The following is a 20,937-nucleotide window of genomic DNA, read 5'->3' on the forward strand; positions in this document are numbered from 1 at the left end:
GTTGCTACTTCTTCGAATCACGCGGAGATCATCGCTCTCCATGAAGCAGTTAAAGAATGTGTTTGGCTACGATCACTTGTTCGCCATATTCGTGATTCTTGTGGATTAGTCTCTACAACTGATCAACCTACGTGCATTTATGAAGATAATGCTGCTTGCATAGAGCAGACGAAGTTAGGTTTCATCAAGGGAGACAACACCAAGCATATTTCGCCTAAGTTCTTCTACAACGATCAACAACAGAAGTTCTTGAATGTTCAGATCAATCAAGTGAGTTCAGAATCCAATATTGCGGATTTGTTCACCAAGTCTTTGCCTAAATCTACTTTTGTGAAACATGTGAAGAGCATTGGCATGCGTCGTTTATCGGAACATTAGAGTTTGGTAGACTTCAGGGGGAGTCTACATCACATGTTAAGATCCTTAAGTAGTTGGTGCGTTGTGCTCTTTTTCCCTTCGATCAAGCTTTTGTTTTACCCAAGAGGTTTTTGTTTTGCTTGACAAGGTTTTTACCGAGGCAACGATATGTGCACCATGCAACCTAGGCATGCGACACAAGGGGGAGTGTTCCGGGAGAATTACTATTCTACCCTTATGTGTGTCTTAGCCTAATAGGTTTCCTGTTAGGAGATAGATTAGCATCTCCGTAATAGATTAGGACTCCGAATCCTACGGGATTGTGGTTTTGTAAATGCCTATATATAGGCCACCATATCATTCAATAATACACAATTATTTCATCCTACATCAAAAAAAAAAAACTTTATCTTTGTAAAAATACATTTTGTGTACAGTAAATAGTAAATTAAAAAAATTAAAAAAATGTATGTGAACAGTACTAGGTAACAGTAAAATATGCACAGTAAAAAATTAAACTTTTTTTAAAATATATTTTTTGTGATAAATGTTTTAATTTTGTCTTAGATCATTTTTAAGGAAACTAAATGTTTATTTATGCTTAGTTTATTGTAAGTTATAAAGTGAACGGAATATGTAAAGTCCATTTTGTTAATATTAGCCTTAACCCTCCATTTGTACCTTGTTAAGGTCACTTGGGGTTGAGGGCGGCTTTTATTAACATTTTGCGAGCAGTCTAACACAAAAATTTATTCCGAGCTGAGTAAGGGGCATGCTATTTTCATTATCCTGGTTCAAGGTTTACAAAATTGGATCTCAGAGGCTCATAGACTGACATACATCTCGGTGATGGAGTCGATAGTGGAAACATCCTTTCGAGGGTGTAGCCTCCGTGGTGTCCAACAAATGAGTCATGCCTTGCGACTATCTCTGAATCTAGTTATCCAGCCTTCTGAAACAAAAGAATGAGTTTGTGTCTAGACAACATACTTAGGCCGCATGTCCACCTCGCTTTATAATTTAGAAAATAACTTTGTATAAATAGATGTATATAGTTTGAAAAGAAAATGATATTGTATCATTTTGAGGTATATCGGATAAAGCAAGACCCTTACCTGGGGCTGTTTCAGTCCATTGCACAGTTAGCTTCTCTGCTCCACGTACCTTAAATATTAGGATTGTGTGTGAATAAAATTAATTAGACTTAGTAATACTTTACGCTTGTAGATTTCGTAACATAAAAAATATATTAAAAAAATTAAAAAAAAAGAATAAAAAGAAAAAGAAAAAATAATGAAGAATAAAAGAAAAAAATGATTAGAGGAAAGAAGTTCCAAGTGGGCCAGAAAGTTCTGTTATTCCATTCGAGGCTTATGTTGTTTCCAGGGAAACTTCGTTCGCGTTGGGTTGGCCCATTTGTTGTTACTAACGTGTTTGCTCATGGTGCAGTTGAGATTAAAAGTGATACAACAGGAAAGGCATTCAAGGTGAATGGGCATCGACTTAAGCCCTATTATGAGCCATTTGAGGAGCACACGTATGAGAAGACAATTGTGAGAGATGCGTGATAGGCGAACTTTGTGCGACGTTCTTAACATGTTTTTACCTCCATTCGTACTTTACTTAGCCCTTATTATTGTAGTATAGAGTCATTGAGTCGAGTTAGGAGTCTTTAGTGACGTTCATTCCCTTTTGGTGCTAAAACGGGTGTAAAATGCAGAAATTGTCGAGAGTGCTATAGAGTAGTATTCCTTGTCGAACTAGGAAACCTAGTTTGGTTAAGATTTTTATTATTCGATATTTCTGTAACATATATGATTTATATTTATTATTTCCTTTCCTTATTTTCAGAATTAAATGTGAGATAATGACTTGGAAATTATGGAAAGAAAGAGGAGAAGAAGGAAACAAAAGGAGAAAAAGGAAAGAAGTAATTTTGTTTCTGAATAAGATGAAAAGGAATAAGTATGCAGCCTCAAAGGAGGGAAGGTTCATCCGGCCATTAAATGGAAAGAATAAGAAAAGAAGGAAACAAAAGAAGAAAAAGGAAGGAGAGAACAAAGAGATAATTCTGAAGAATGCATGTGGTCTAGAAGAAGGGAGAATGCATGTGACCAACAAAGATGATCATCATTCAATCGAGAAGGAAAGAAAAGAAAAAAAAGGAAATACATGGATCAGCCCATTCAAAACCCTAGCAGCCCCTCCTCTCCTCCTTCCTCTATAAAAGGCATGGCCTCCCTCACAATTCACGATCTCCATTCTCTCATAAACACAGCCGAATCGCTGCCCAAAAATACCCAGAAAATTCGAGCCAAAAACGTCATCCATTCTCCACCAAGCCGTGCTCATCTTCCTCTTCCACCACCAAATTCATCTTCCTCCATCCTTCAAGGTTTCTAATGTGTGATTCATCCATGGCTTGTAATTTTTATTTAGGTTTTCTACAATTTTCGAATTCATTGTATGAATCATTGGATGTTATTTTCGGTTTCATATATGAAAAACATAAATTCAGACTTCTTTGGTTTTATGTTTTGATTGCATGAACTCATGAAATATGTGTGCATGTCGTGTGTAACATCTATGGGCAGTAGGTTTTCGAAATTAATTTAGGTTTTATTTCAATTAATTCCTTGAATTTGTACATCTAAATCAATGCTTGAGGAAGCCAAGGCCATGGTTCTCCTAAGGTTGCGATTTCATTCACAAAAGTGTTCATTGATTGAATATGCGCTTCGTGTTTCAATTATGGATACTTATATAGGGCTGTGATAGTTCTAGGAATTTGCATGTTTAATCAAGATGAGTGACGCCATGCTTGTGTAACATGTCTCCAATTCGACTTAATGTGCTTATGTGCTACTTTGTTGTTTAACTAGACGCTTCGTTATGTTGAACTCTATTTAGCATATGTTTAGGATTGAACGCTTCGTTGATTCTAAATAATTAAGAAGTCTTAACGATTAGATGAACCGCTTCGGACTCTAATTAGAATTGGAATTGAAATGGACTTAAGAAGAATCGAAAATACTTGCTGCCTATATGTTGTTCTATGCATGTCATACATGTTTCTTGAGTAGAATTCGTGTTTTGGTTATGTGATGAGTGGTTGATCAATTGTATATAAGTAATTTAGGATTTATTTTCAGTATTAGTTTTATAATCAATTTCAAAAACCCCAATAACATGATAAGTGTTGAGGCCCTTTTGATTCCCCGGACTGAACGATCTCTGCTTATTCTATACTAACGATGATGTTTTTCAGGGTATTTTATAGACGTTCTAACCGAACGATCTATCATTTTGGCGCCGTTGCCGGGGAATTGATTAATTTTCAATGCTTTGAAGTGTTAATTTTGTGTTATATTGTGAATTGTATAATTGTATTTTAGTTAATATGCTTCTGTGAATAGTAATCTTAAATAGTGCTTCTGTGAACAGTAACTTGAAAGTTAAAAAAAAACGTAAATTTTAATTGTGATAGAGTTTGTGTTGTTATTTGTTATATTGTTGTAGTAGTATGCATATAGGATACTTGTTACACTTAGTTATATTTTTAAGAAAGCTAAATGTTTATTTATGCTTAGTTTATTGTAAGTTATAAGGTGAATGGAATATGTAAAGTACATTTTGTTAATATTAGCCTTAACCCTCCATTTGTACCTTGCAAAGGTCACTTGGGGTTGAGGGCGGCTTTTATTAACACTTTGCGAGCAGTCTAACACACAAAGTTATTCCGAGCTGAGTAAGGGGCTTGCTATTTTCATTACCCTGGTTAAGGTTTACAAAATTGGATCTCAGAGGCCCATAGACTGACATACATCTCGGTGATGGAGTCGATTGGGAAAACATCCTTTCGAGGTTGTGGCCCCCGTGGTGTCCAACAAATGAGTCCTGCCTTGTGACTATCTCTGATTCTAGCTATCAAGCCTTCTGAAACAAAGGAATGAGTTTGTGTCTAGACGACGTACTTAGGCCGCACGTCCACCTCGCTTTATAACTTAGAAAATAACTTTGTATAAATAGATGTATATAGTTTCAAAAGAAAATAATATTCTAATTTTTAAGGTATATCGGATAAAGCAAGACCCTTACCTTGGGCTGTTTCAGTCCATTGCACAGTTAGCTCCTCTGCTCCACGTACCTTAAATATTAGGATGTTGTGAATAAAACCAATTAGATTTTAGGATATTCATACACATTTGTTGTAAAACAAAAATTGTCCTTAACGTTTATACTTGTATTTCATTTATACAATTGCTAACATGTCTTTTATTTCATTTTATATATAATTGATCATTAACATTTTGTGTCTTTGTATAGCATAGTCATCAATTGTGGATTCTAAGAAAGAGTTGGAGAATTCTATTGTTAATAATTGATTGAAGCTCTCAATGACTTGGGAAGGACGACAAGTGTTGCAAGAAGCGGAGTTCTACCACACTCTAACTTTTGATTCATGATTTGTAATTAATTTAACTCATACTAACTTTTACTTAATCATTAACATTATACTAACTTATTCTTTGAGTTCCCATCTTCACTCTTCTAACGTTCTTTTTCTTGATGCAATACAGTTTAAGAGTGGAGTGAACATGATTGAGTTTTGATAGTCAAATAGGCACAGATTTGGAGGTGTACAACTCCAAGTGGCGTCGCCTACAACTTGAAAAGAAGTGAAGAGTCTAGGCCAAATGACTATAAACATTAAGCGCTGCATGGGAGGCAACCCATTTCAACCGTACCTGTGGAGGAGTCGTCTACGGGAGTTTGCTTTTTCTTATCCCTTCACTCTTATGGTTGAATTGTATATGTATTGATGTGTGATCTTAATCTATACTTATAAATTACATTCTGATTATTGAGCTTACATTGAGGACAATGTAATTTTCTAAGTGTGGTGTAGGGTTGCATTTCATTGTTTGCTGATTTTTGCTTTGATTTCATGATATAAAACGAAAAAAGAAAGAAAAAAATCGAAAAAATGTTTGAAAAATCGAAAAAAAAATGTGTTGTTTTGAGTCTTAGGATGCCCCTAAAGTCTAGGATGATTATGTCTCTAAATTCATAGATGATGGTTTTGCATTTCATAAGAATTGAATTGTAAGTTTCATTGATAATGTGGATTTGGTATGAACATGTGAGATTTTGATTGAATGTAATATGGCATACATGTTTGGTTAGTTTAAGTCCATAACAACCTGTGAGTTTTTGAGCCTATATATGGTTTCTTCTTGAGTGCTAATATGAAATTTCGTTGTTGTTTTGTGAACCTCATTATTCTTTGCATATCCAATGACTATGTGCCATAGCTTTTAATGGATTCTAGAATTTACTAGAACTCATCTTTTGTGATTTTTGAAACTTTTAAGTCATAAAATGCTCTGATTTTGAAAGGGATTTATGGATCATTTCTAAGAATACCACCACTTTAGCCAAACAGCCATGTATCCCTATATGTGCCCTGTTTGGGACCCCTTAGTTGAACCATATTTGAGCCTACATTGAGCCTTTCTTAATCACCAATGTTATCTCCATGCTTAGTATAGTACCTCTACCTTGTCCTATAGACTTGGCATAACTTTTGTTGAGATGATGTTGTGATGATGTATGAAATAAGTGTGGGGTGGAAGACATGAGAAAAAATATGAACAAGCTTTTAAGCATGCCGAAAAAAAAGAGATGAAAAAAAAGAGAAAAAAAAAGATAAATTCGGCAATACAAGAAAAAGAGAAGAAAGGATGCTGTCTTCCATTTGTGATTTGGAGTTGAGTTGTAATTGAAGGTCTAAAAATGTGTATTTGACCTTTGTCCATGTTCACTTTGTGGTAGAAATGATAACTTGGCCCAACTTGTTATATTTGACCCTTGATGGTGTGTGGTGTTATAAGGATGGTGATTATTCTGCTAAGTTTATAGGATTACCTTTGTAATTCCTTGATATTCCATGCCTTTAGCTAAGCTTAAACATTCACCTTGTATAATGATCCTAATGATTCTTAAAATGAGCATATCTTGGTTTGTGGAGATGATCACAAGAGTTGAGCATATGGTTTTGGTCCATTTGTGCACTTAGTTGTTAAATGAGGTTTTCCTTTTGTTATTCACAAAGTGTTTTCATTTGATGAAATATGCAAGCTATTTGATGCTTTATTATCCTTTCTCTTGCATATACTTGTGTGTGAATCATAACCATGAATCTAAGTGAAAAGAAGAGAGTATGCCTTGTGAGGAGGATTGGATTAACTAAACATGTTATGTGCCTATTGTCTCATTTCTTACTTATTCATACTATGAAGCATGTTTATGAAACTTGGAATTTATGTGCTTACATTCAAATGCTTAACTTGAAAGCTATGTGTTTTGAGATTATGAGGCAATCATTTAGGGGCAATAAAGTTTTGTGTAGTTTTGTTTTGTTTTGCTAAGGGTCTAGCAAAAGCCAAGTGTGTGGTAGTTGATAGGCGAACTTTGTGCGACGTTCTTAACATGTTTTTACCTCCATTCGTACTTTACTTAGCCCTTATTATTGTAGTATAGAGTCATTGAGTCGAGTTAGGAGTCTTTAGTGACGTTCATTCCCTTTTGGTGCTAAAACGGGTGTAAAATGCAGAAATTGTCGAGAGTGCTATAGAGTAGTATTCCTTGTCGAACTAGGAAACCTAGTTTGGTTAAGATTTTTATTATTCGATATTTCTGTAACATATATGATTTATATTTATTATTTCCTTTCCTTATTTTCAGAATTAAATGTGAGATAATGACTTGGAAATTATGGAAAGAAAGAGGAGAAGAAGGAAACAAAAGGAGAAAAAGGAAAGAAGTAATTTTGTTTCTGAATAAGATGAAAAGGAATAAGTATGCAGCCTCAAAGGAGGGAAGGTTCATCCGGCCATTAAATGGAAAGAATAAGAAAAGAAGGAAACAAAAGAAGAAAAAGGAAGGAGAGAACAAAGAGATAATTCTGAAGAATGCATGTGGTCTAGAAGAAGGGAGAATGCATGTGACCAACAAAGATGATCATCATTCAATCGAGAAGGAAAGAAAAGAAAAAAAAGGAAATACATGGATCAGCCCATTCAAAACCCTAGCAGCCCCTCCTCTCCTCCTTCCTCTATAAAAGGCATGGCCTCCCTCACAATTCACGATCTCCATTCTCTCATAAACACAGCCGAATCGCTGCCCAAAAATACCCAGAAAATTCGAGCCAAAAACGTCATCCATTCTCCACCAAGCCGTGCTCATCTTCCTCTTCCACCACCAAATTCATCTTCCTCCATCCTTCAAGGTTTCTAATGTGTGATTCATCCATGGCTTGTAATTTTTATTTAGGTTTTCTACAATTTTCGAATTCATTGTATGAATCATTGGATGTTATTTTCGGTTTCATATATGAAAAACATAAATTCAGACTTCTTTGGTTTTATGTTTTGATTGCATGAACTCATGAAATATGTGTGCATGTCGTGTGTAACATCTATGGGCAGTAGGTTTTCGAAATTAATTTAGGTTTTATTTCAATTAATTCCTTGAATTTGTACATCTAAATCAATGCTTGAGGAAGCCAAGGCCATGGTTCTCCTAAGGTTGCGATTTCATTCACAAAAGTGTTCATTGATTGAATATGCGCTTCGTGTTTCAATTATGGATACTTATATAGGGCTGTGATAGTTCTAGGAATTTGCATGTTTAATCAAGATGAGTGACGCCATGCTTGTGTAACATGTCTCCAATTCGACTTAATGTGCTTATGTGCTACTTTGTTGTTTAACTAGACGCTTCGTTATGTTGAACTCTATTTAGCATATGTTTAGGATTGAACGCTTCGTTGATTCTAAATAATTAAGAAGTCTTAACGATTAGATGAACCGCTTCGGACTCTAATTAGAATTGGAATTGAAATGGACTTAAGAAGAATCGAAAATACTTGCTGCCTATATGTTGTTCTATGCATGTCATACATGTTTCTTGAGTAGAATTCGTGTTTTGGTTATGTGATGAGTGGTTGATCAATTGTATATAAGTAATTTAGGATTTATTTTCAGTATTAGTTTTATAATCAATTTCAAAAACCCCAATAACATGATAAGTGTTGAGGCCCTTTTGATTCCCCGGACTGAACGATCCCTGCTTATTCTATACTAACGATGATGTTTTTCAGGGTATTTTATAGACGTTCTAACCGAACGATCTATCAATGCGCCTAACAGAGAATGAACATGAGAAAGTCTAGGCTGAGAGACTATAAAACTCAAGCGTTGCATGGGAGGCAACCCATTTTAACCGTATCTGTTGAGGAGTCGTCTACGGGAGTTTGAATTTTCTAATCCCTTCACTCTTATGGTTGACTTGTATATGTGTTGATATGTAATTTTATTCTATGCTTGTGAACTACATTCTTACTATTGAGCTTACATTGACGACAATGTAATTTTCTAAGTGTGGGGTAGGGTTGCAAGTTCATTGATTGTTTGTGTCATGATATAAAAAAAATCAAAAAAAAATGAAAAAAAATAAAAAATATTGCTTTATTGAGTCTTAGGATGCCCCTAAAGTCTAGGATGATTATGTCTCTAAGATACAAAGATGATGGTTTTGCATTTCATACGAATTGAATTGTAAGTTTCATTGATGATGTGGATTTAGTATGAACATGTGAGATTTGGATTGATTGATTATGACATACATGTTTTGGTCAGTTTAAAGTCCATAACAACCTGTGAGTTTTTGAGCCTATATGTACTTTTTTTTTCATGAGATGTAATTTAAAATTTCGTGATTATTCATGAACCTCAATATTCTTTGCATATTCAATAACTATGTGTCATAGCTTTTAATGGACTCTAGAATTTACTAGAACTCACTTTTGTGATTGTTGAAACATTTAAGTCATGAAATGCTCTGATTTTAAAAATGATTTATGGATCATTTCTAGGAATACCACCACTTTAGCCAAACAACCATGTATCCCTATATGTGCCATGTTTGGGACCCCTTAGTTGAACCACATTTGAGCCTACATTGAGCCTTTTATTCATCACCTATGTTATCTCCATGCTTAGTATAGTTACCTCTACCTTGTCCTATACATTTGGTAGAATTCTTATTGAGATGATGTTGTGATGATGCATGAAATAAGTGTGGGGTGGAAGACATTTGAAAAAAAAATCAACAAGCTTTTAAGCAAGCATTGCCGAAAAAAAAAACAAGAAAAAGAAAAAAAAAAGAATGATGAACTCGGCAAGAAAAGAAAAAATGTTATGTTGTCTTTCAATTGTGATTTGGAGTTGAGTTGTAATTGAAGGTCTAAAAATTTTTACTTGACCTTTGTCCATGTTCACTTTGTGGTTAGAATGATGATTGTGCCCAACTTGTTATATTCGGCCCCTGATGGTGTGTGGTGTTATACGGATGATGTTTACTCTGCTAAGTCTATAGGATTACCTTTGTGATTCCTTGATATTCCATGGCTTTAGCTACGCCTAAACATTTACATTATCTAATGATCCTAATGATTCTTAAAATGAGCAAATCTTGGTTTGTGGAGATGATCACAAGAGTTGAGCATATGGTTTTGGTCCATTTGTGCACTTAGTTGTTAAATGAGGTTTTCCTATGTTATTCACAAAGTGCTTTGATTTGTTAAAATATGCAAGTTATTTGATGCCTTAATATCCTTTCTCTTGCATATATTTATGTTTGAATGATAACCATGAATTTGAGTGAAAAGAAAAGAGTATGCCTTGTGAGGAGGATTGGATTGACTAAACATATTAAATGCTTATTGTCTCGTATCTGTTAGTTTCATACTATGAAGCATGTTTATGAAACTTGGAATTTATGTGCTTACATTCAAATGCTTAAACTTGAAAACTATGTGTTTTGAGATTCTGAGACAATCATTTAGGGGCAATAGTGTCTCATTTAGTTTTGTTTTGCTAAGAGACTAGCAAAAGCCAAGTGTATTTCTATTGTTGTGTTCTAATCATATTTCTCATACTTTTAGATAATTTTCAGATATGTGCATATGAATTTAGTGCTTGGATATAGTCCCTAAGATTGTGTTTGAGTGCTAGATTCATCAACCATATTGACACATATCGAATCATGCTCTAAGTAGGTTCGGTTTGTGTTGATTAAAAGTGGTAAAAAATTCTGGAAATTTGCATATGAAACCATGGTGGGTGACGCCACACATGAAACATGTCTCCAACAAAGATTTGGTGCTTAAATGTAATCTTGTTTGATTTCTACTCTAAGTGTTATTGAATTCGATTGCATGCAAATTTAGATTAGGCCCTAAGTCAATCTAAATGTTAATTGAAATCTTGCACGATTAGATGATCCCCTAAGGCTTTAATTGTATTGGTGTCTAAAAAGTATGTAATTGGTTGAATTATAATGCATGATAGGTTCGAACTTGTAATTATGTGGTGTAATGGTAAATTTGGTTTAAGTTTGTTAAAGAGAAGTCGATCATGTAAATAATAATTTAGGTTTTATTTTAGTAGTTAATAATCAATCTCAAACCCCCCATTATTTGTTAACACTAAAAATTTAGAGTTCCCTTCAATTCCCCGGAAAGAACGATCCCTGCTTATTCTATACTAACGATGATGTTTTACAGGGTTTATTATAGACGTTTTAACCAACGCTCTATCAAACAACGCCAATCTCCAGCCAAGGCGCTGACCCAACACCATTGACTCCTCAAAGCAGCCAGTTAATGCCGTCACAACTCATCAAGATCGCATCTAATCTGGGCACCTAAAGGCAGCACCGCCGCCGTCAACCCAACAAGTCAGAGCCTCTCTTCTCTTACAATTGTGGCGAGAACCCAGTAGCTTTGTGGCATCAAGGGAAATCCAGCGACTTCTGTGGTTCAATCCGGCGGTTAGCCTCGACGACATCTTGAATCCTTGCGCCGGACCTGGATTTACAAACCTCGACCAGATTCTGACCCGGCTGTCCTTCTACAGCTTGACCCGACTCGGTCGAAGAGGATGTTACGCCCGGGTAAACTGGTAAATAGGTAATTTGAGGCAAGGTAATTTTGTCTCATGGAAAAAAATGTTTTTACCATCGCATATACAATAATTTTATTTTAATTTTACTATTTTTATTTATGTGATGAATTTAAACTAACCATATATTTTCATTTTGGTGAAATTTATCACATGACGATACGAAATTGAATAAGGTGAGTTACTTCGTGACATATATTCGTGGATTCAAGCATGATCGTGGAATCAAGCAATAACAACACTCATACGCTGTTTATTTGGCAGACAAACAAGAATGTTTTAATTAACGTTGTTGCTTTCATGCAAATTTAAATTCCTTTGAATTTTGTCTTTCATCTGGGCCTTTCAACCTCCATTTCCTTTTCAACCCGATTCTTTCGCTTCTCGGGTGGTATACAGGGATATGAGTCCCCTGGTACTGAGTTTTCGGAGCGGCTGGGAGTGCCACTATTACCATTCGTAGACATTGTGTGTAGCTACAAGTTTGAAAAAAATGGGACAAACATCGGTTTGCAACGGAAATTGTCACTTATACCATTGGTTTGTGACGAAAATTGTCACTTAGACCGTTCTGACGGAATTTGTCACGGTTTACTGAATTGAGTTACCATAATTTGGAACCTGTCCTCCAATTCAATACTTGGAAGTTGTATCGTATAATGATACATAATGAATCTCCCCTCTTGTTGACCGCAACATGCGCATGAAATTTGTTATTTTCATATTGGATGTGTTTATGCACCTAGTCCAGATTAATTTCTTTTGGTGCAACATTGTTTCATTAAAAGACATAAACATTATGGTCGAAATATACAAGAATTAGATATGAGAAGTTCTTGAAACAAGACACTCATTATATGGAAGAACATGAGAATATCTTCCAAGAATTACCGATTTTTTAAGCAATTATACATTACGGTTATTAAATGAAAATAATGAAGCATAAATGCTATGGTTAGTAGTCTAAATGACTAGAAATCCGTTTATTCCCAAGTTTAATGTGACTAATGTTACTTAGTCTTTACAATTTTAAATTGGTTCATGGTTAAGATCTCAATCCAATTGTTGGCTATAAAATTCTCATGTAGTTCAAGTAAATGAACATATGAGAATGTCTCAATGCATTTATGGTTTCATTACCAAAAGCAATATGTTAATGCAATGTAACGCATTACATAGTACATGACACTACCTATATAAGTCCACGGCTTTAATTGTGGCATAAGATTGATGTCTTGTTATGACATGTTTTCACCTTGTTTTGGTGATGATTGTAGTGTTACATGTCGCGTAATGCGCTCTATATTTCTACCGTTCTATAATATGGTGATGTTTTCACAAGATGGTCCGTCCGCCGCCTGGTTTACCCCCGCAAGACGTTTAAAACTGGCCAGAAAAAGTCACCAGAGATGTCGCCGGAAAATCGCCGGACCGCCGCTGGAGCCACCGCAGCCTTGCTGCCGGCCCTGCAGACCCCCTGCATCCCCTCCGCACGGCTCCCTGCAACCCCCCCCCCCCCCCCCCCCCCGCACGACCCCTGCATGGCACCCCTGCATGTCCCCGTGTGGCCACCCTGCAGTCCCCCCTGCAACAGCCTCGCACAGTCCCTCTAGCCACCCCGCAGACCTGCACGCCCCCCCTACAGTTCCCCCTGCAAGGCCCCTGCAGCTTCCCTGCACGGCGACACTGCAGCCCCGCCTAGGCACCCCCGCCCAGGCCCTGCAGCCCCGCCATGTCCATGCAACCCTGCAGTGCTACTTATTGTCTTCTGCCGATCATAGTTACTTGATCTAATGGCAACGTGCTTACTCTTTGGCACACATAAGTTTCTCATATGTTAAAGAGACATTGAGTGCATAGCTAAATGAAAGCTATTAATGGATTTAGTTTTAATCCATTGTGACTATGATGACGAGATCATCACACATAGAATCAAGAGCGGTTTAGGTGCTCAAGTTTAAATGCCTTATGATTCTAGTCACATGCTTTTATGCATCAAGAAAGCAATTGAACCTATGAAATGATTTTTGTCATAGTAGTTGTCTACGTTGATGAATTCACAACGATACCTTATATAAAATTGGTGACACGATAAGCTACTTGAAGACAATCTTTGTGCCAACATTATTTATCACTTACAAACTCATTGTGAAAGAGTTCTTCTGTATCGCTTCTAATGATGTAGCGCATCTCATGAGTCAAAATAGTGTGAATTGTATTATTTTACGATATTATGATTCAGAATAATGAATCGATGACTTGTTTAGGCATTTTTTTGAGCAAAGATGTTATACGGATCAATAATATTCCTCCAAAGTAATGGAGATGTAATCTATGTAATATTATGTGCATAAGCCCCCTCTATGATCCTTCATTAACTATGCTCAATCTCCAAGCGTATTCTTTAGCACAATTTAGGAGTGACATCCACCCTCCTACGCTAAAGAGAATGAGACATAAGATGGAAGTTGAAATTGGCTTTTCATGATTCAGTTTGAGGATAAAATATATTATGGTGATACATATATCATGGTTAAACTCAAACCATAACACTTAGATATTATGGAGCACCCAACACAATGACAAAAGTTAAAAAAGCCTTAAATTTTCAGGATTTACAAATTCCGGACTTGTCATTGTGAGGATCGGTTCACCTACTTTTCAGTGGGCTATTGAGGAGCTACTTGCGGCCACTGATTCCTAACATCCAAGGTTACCTACTCACAAACATTTGAGCCAATTTGGAGACCTGGAACATGGTGAACCGCTCGACACAAGTGGTCACTGACTTCCGGAGAGTATTACGGCTGGCTCGGTGCCTTTCCGACCGGTTCCGACAATAAGGCCGGTGACATTGGATTTCTAACATCCGTGTTTACTTGCTTCTAAAATTTCGTAGCATTCGAGGTTTAGAAAGTCAGTGAACCATTCACGGAAGTGTAAAACAGAAGTTTGGTATTGGTCGTTGATGTGCCTAGGCTTCTAACGAACCAACAATTCGAACCACAAGCTATTGCTTGTAGTGTGTCTTGTTTTACGGTATTCATCTATACCACCATAATTGACGTTACGGTTGTAATGATTCACATGTTAGTGTTTCAAGTCTAACAATATACATGTTTGTTAACGGATTATGTTAACAGTTTATCGTCCACATATTTTATGTGCCAAATTGCGGCTCCACAAGCGCATAATGATGGGTTATTTGATGTTGAATTTCGTCTTTGAATAAGAGATGAACTTCCACCTATGTCCGCTTATATAAAGACCTTAACAAGCGATCTCGTTTAGTCACTTTTGGATGAGCCAGTCTTCCCGTCGTTAGGGGAAGAGAAGAACAAGTTTGTTCAAAGTTCAACGACTTGGTTTTGTCGTGGTTTGTCCCACTGTGTCTCATCATGTTCCTAATAGTCCTATAAATGGAAGTGACGAGATAAGAGAGACATGCTACAACTATGCCTGTAAGGATTGATGTCCGACAAATAGACATGTAGTCACTCTTTGCTGGTGACATGGTGACTCCAGAAATATGGTAGATGGTGTCACTAGGCCGTGGCTCTTACGAAAGTATAGAGAGACCACTTGGTTCGATATACTTACTGAATGCGAGGTATGGCACAACTTAATCTATGATCAATGATACTCACTCGTCTATTATCTTGGATGATGGTTATCATTGGGGGACACCTCAGTGTCAATACTAATCCAAATAAGAGATCTCAAAGAATGACGATGTTGAATGAGTTTGATTTCGAACGATACATACTCTGTTGAAGCAAAATTCCAACATTGTAGATTGGCCTACATGGAAAGTGTTATCCGGTAGGAATTGATGGTGATAGCCGGGATTGGACATCCTTGTAACCCCATGTTCATTCTGCACGAATGGATGAGCATGAGCAACAATTAAGAAGTTAAAGCTTATAGCTATGGCTCTCGTTATGCGTAAATAATTTACCAATAATTATTTTGGGATATGCAATATTGCTGCAGCCTAAGAAGCACGGATACGGACACGAGTGTCCGTATTGGACACAGTTCGATACGCGGACACGCCAAATGAAATTTTTATTGGACACGGATACGTTTTGGACACGTTAATTAAATATTATTTTAAATATATATACCTAATTTTAAAAAAATAAGTAGCATAATTTATTAAATTATAACAAGATCATCTCAAATATCAAATACAAATACAAATCCAACAAAGTTTTAAACTTTAAACAAAATACATAATAAAATTCATTTGGCGATAGTTAATAACTTCATTCAAACTCCAATGTCATCTTCCACAATGTTCTCCATTTCAATAACATCATCATCATCAACATCATCAAATAAGTATCCTTCCAATTGTGGTTCATCAAGTGTAAGGTTGGCCATCTCAAGTCTTCCAACATTAATGTCTTCCAAGGATTCAAATTGATCACCTCCTACATTCCCACATAAGAGTTGCACTACTATTGTTAATTGGGCTTTTCCTAGATAAGAGGCGAAGATTGGTATGCATAAATACCAAATCTTCCGCTCTTTGTGGGAGTAGTTTGTTCCTCTTTAAAGAATGAATGAAATTGTATGTACTCCAATTTCTTTCACAACAAGATGAAGAACTAGGATGACCTAAAAGCTTGAAGGCTATACCTTGAAGAGTAGGTGCCGAAGCTCCATGGATTGCCCACCAAGTAATTGGCTCTAATAAGTATCTATCCTTCATAGCATCTCTACTTCCAAACTCTTGCATACACATAGAAAAATTGGCAAATTCAATGTTAACCTTTCTTCTCTCATCTTCATCGGCAAAGTACCGCATGAGACATGTTTTTCTTTCTCTTGTAATCTCCAAATCTTTGTGGGGAGCAACACGATGAGTAGCTTCACTAAGCCATTCCGAACTATAATACCTAAACATTGAAATATAAATATATATGAGCTTCTACTAACCAATTAAATAAATATGAATATATTCTATAAAATTACTAAATAAGAATATAAAGTGCACTAATTAAAATAGATAAAAAATAACACTTACTTAGGATTCAAAGAATGAGCCAAGCAATGAAGAGGCGTGTTGCTTTTGGTCCAACGAGCCATCAACACCTTATGAACCGCATTCCAAAAAAGAGAGTCTTCTTCAAGTTCTTTTCTTTCTTTCCTATAGATAATTTTTTTCACTTGAACAATCATATTATCCCACCATTTATACATCAAATGAAGACAAGGCTTGTCGGTATCCGCCTTTCTAATTATCTCATAGATAGGCTCGGTAAAAGTAAGAATGTAGTCAATATCATCCCACATTAAATCATCCAACAACATCTCTTTTACCCTAGCTGCTTTAAGTTGATCATCTAATCTATAATCATCCCACTTTGGGCTAATCACCATTTGTTGCAAACCATTCTTAATTGCCTTAAACCTCTTAAACATAATAATCGTAGATGCAAACCTTGTGGGAGCAACCGAAAGCAACTTCAAAGGGCAATGATCATTGAACATAACTAATCTCATTCCATGATTCATTATGAAGTTCTTAATATACATAACATGCTCCGCAATAGGTTGTATCCAAGAACATGGGTCATATACGTCTATATTGCTCAAGCAATTAGAAGGTGTGCAAATATTCTTCAGAGCAAGATTTAATGTGTGAACTACACATGGTGTCCAAAAAATAGTAGGATACTTACTTGCTATCGTTGCACTGGCTTTTGCACAAACGGGAGCATTGTCGGTAATCACTTGCACTACATTTTCATATCCAATTTCTTTGATGGATTCAATAATCAAGTTTGCAATTAATTCCGAGTCCTTGTATTCTCCCTCACAATTTACAGCTCTCAACATCATCGGACCACTCTCAGAAATAGCAATCACATTAATCAATGGTCTTCTTTGTGCATCAGACCAACCATCACTACATATACTCACACCTTTATCCTTCCATGAAAGTTTGAGTGGTTGCAGATGTTTCTCGATATTCTTCTTTTCCTTTGCAAGAAGTGTGGTCCTTATGGCATTGTAACCTGGTGGAACATATCCCGGGAGAGTAGAAGCACGAATATAAGAGTTCCGGTAATGTGGATTTCTTGCCAAATTGAATGGTAGACCACCGGTGTAGAACATCCTTGCAATCTCAGCATCACATTCTTCCCTAGCCGAGTTTTGAAAGGCTTTCTCAATGGAACTAGAACCAGCAACTGTTTTCCTCTTCTTTCCTATATCGCCTATTGTTGGTTCGTGTGCATATGCATGATAAGTGCTCAACCCAACGCTACTAGTGGCACCACTCCCCCCTTGTTGTCTCGTTGATGGTAGAGGAACTTGTTTTGGAGCTGTATTTGTCAATCTCTCCTTGCATTCTCTCACCAACTTGACCAATTTAGATTTGGCTTCGGGATTAACTTTATGGCACCCAGCAATTCCCCCTCATTCGTTCAACAAATGTGCCCGAACTCTAGTATACGAGCCGTTGTAGTACATATTGCAGAAGCTACAATGCCATCTCCAATTACCTCCACTTGTAGACTTGCTAATCTTCTTCACAAATGCCCACAATGGAGTTTTATCATATATTTGACAATCTTCATGACTACCTCCATCTCCAACATTAGCACCAGTATTAACTGATCTGGCACTAGAACTAATAGGAGTTGATCCTCCTGTACTCATACTTCCTGAAAGAGAAAAAACAATCTGTCATTTTTTCAATACAGATCTGTAAATTCAAAAAATGATAAGTAATTGTAGACAAATCCTTTATCTATGATTTGAGTTCTCAATTGTTCTTTAGGATGTCTATTACAAATGCCTAGAAGACAGTATCTGCAAATAACCAACCTAACTACTTCATTTTAGCCAAAACTGTTACTGCATAAAAATCACATATTCAAGCCATGTAACATTTGTCATTTTTTCAATGCAGATCCCCAACTTCAAAAACTGAGAAGTAATTGTAGAAAAATCCTTTATCTATGATTCAAGTTCTCAATTTTTCTTTAGGATGTCTATTACAAATGTCTAGAAGACATTATCTGCAAATAACCAATCTAACTACATTTTAGCCAAAACTGTTACTGCATAAAAATCACAGATTCAAGCCATGTAACATTTGTCATTTTTTCAATGCAGATTTGCAACTTCAAAAACTGAGAAGTAATTGTAGAAAAATCATTTATCTATGATTCAAGTTCTTAATTTTTCTTTAGGATGTCTATTACAAATGTCTAGAAGACATTATCTGCAAATAACCAACCTAACTATTTCATTTTAGCCAAAACTTTTACTGCATAAAAATCACAGATTCAAGCTATGTAACATTTGTCATTTTTTCAATGCAGATCTGCAACTTCAAAAACTGATAAGTAATTGTAGAAAAATCATTTATCTATGATTCAAGTTCTCAATTTTTCTTTAGGATGTCTATTACAAATGTCTAGAAGACATTATCTGCAAATAACCAACCTAACTATTTCATTTTAGCCAAAACTTTTACTGCATAAAAATCACAGATTCAAGCCATGTAACATTTGTCATTTTTTCAATGCAGATCTGCAACTTCAAAAACTGATAAGTAATTGTAGAAAAATCATTTATCTATGATTCAAGTTCTCAATTTTTCTTTAGGATGTCTATTACAAATGTCTAGAAGACATTATCTGCAAATAACCAACCTAACTACTTCATTTTAGCCAAAACTTTTACTGCATAAAAATCACAGATTTAAGCCATGTAACATTTGTCATTTTTTCAATGCAGATCTGCAACTTCAAAAACTGATAAGTAATTGTAGAAAAATCTTTTATCTATGATTCAAGTTCTCAATTTTTCTTTAGGATGTCTATTACAAATGTCTAGAAGACATTATCTGCAAATAACCAATCTAACTACTTCATTTTAGCCAAAACTGTTACTGCATAAAAATCACAGATTCAAGCCATGTAACATTTGTCATTTTTTCAATGCAGATTTGCAACTTCAAAAACTGATAAGCAATTGTAGAAAAATCATTTATCTATGATTCAAGTTCTTAATTTTTCTTTAGGATGTCTATTACAAATGTCTAGAAGACATTATCTGCAAATAACCAACCTAACTATTTCATTTTAGCCAAAACTTTTACTGCATAAAAATCACAGATTCAAGCCATGTAACATTTGTCATTTTTTCAATGCAGATCTGCAACTTCAAAAACTGATAAGTAATTGTAGAAAAATCATTTATCTATGATTCAAGTTCTCAATTTTTCTTTAGGATGTCTATTACAAATGTCTAGAAGACATTATCTGCAAATAACCAACCTAACTACTTCATTTTAGCCAAAACTGTTACTGCATAGGTTCTAAATTTCACCTCTTCGAATCAAAGTTTCAGACTTTACATTCAAAATATAAAAAAACAATGAACTTTATCAGTAAGACAGTAGCCAAAACTGTTACTGCATAAAAATCACAAATTCAAGCCATGTAACATTTGTCATTTTTTCAATGCAAATCTGCAACTTCAAAAACTGATAAGTAATTGTAGAAAAATCATTTATCTATGATTCAAGTTCTCAATTTTTCTTTAGGATGTCTATTACAAATGTCTAGAAGACATTATCTGCAAATAACCAACCTAACTACTTCATTTTAGCCAAAACTTTTACTGCATAAAAATCACAGATTCAAGCCATGTAACATTTGCCATTTTTTCAATGCAGATCTGCAACTTCAAAAACTGATAAGTAATTGTAGAAAAATCATTTATCTATGATTCAAGTTCTCAATTTTTCTTTAAGATGTCTATTACAAATATCTAGAAGACATTATCTGCAAATAACCAACCTAACTACTTCATTTTTAGCCAAAACGTTTACTGCATAGGTTCTAAATTTCACCTCTTCGAATCAAAGTTTCAGACTTTACATTCAAAATATAAAAAAGCAATGAACTTTATCAGTAAGACAGTAGCCAATAGCAGCTCTTCACAGCCTTACCTGGGTTGTTGGTGTATTGGCCTTTTCTTTTACTGTTCACTTTAAGTCTTGCAAAAACGAGAGATGCAGGATTCTCCTGTAAAGAAAACAACAAAACCAGATAGTTGTTCAGCTTCCCAAAATTCAACTCCTATATTCAATCAATTGTCAACTCAAAACACCTCTCCAATCTCACCATTCTCAAACCCAACCCACTTCATCAAACATCATCAAAACCCAAAGAGATTCAAACATGAAAACTAAAGCAGTAAAGCTTGAATTTGTGATCTAAAATGGTGAAACCAAAATCATCAAACAAAACCCCAATTCAACTAGCATGTAATCCCAATCAAACCAAATCACTCAATCATAAAAAATGAAAATTTAAGATAGAAATTGTGACCTGGGAGAAGGGAAAGAGAAGTGACGAGTGGGAGGAGTAGTGGGTGGTCGGACGCGGTGAATATTTAGGGCGGATCGGTGAAGAGAAAACGGAGGTGGTGAGATCGGAGGTGGTGAGATCGGAGGTCTGTTTTTGAGATTGAATGAGTGCGTGTGAGACTGAGACAAAAACAATTGTGAATTGTCTAAAAAATT

This window comes from Argentina anserina, chromosome 5 (genome assembly GCF_933775445.1).
Source record: "Argentina anserina chromosome 5, drPotAnse1.1, whole genome shotgun sequence".
NCBI lineage: Eukaryota > Viridiplantae > Streptophyta > Magnoliopsida > Rosales > Rosaceae > Argentina > Argentina anserina.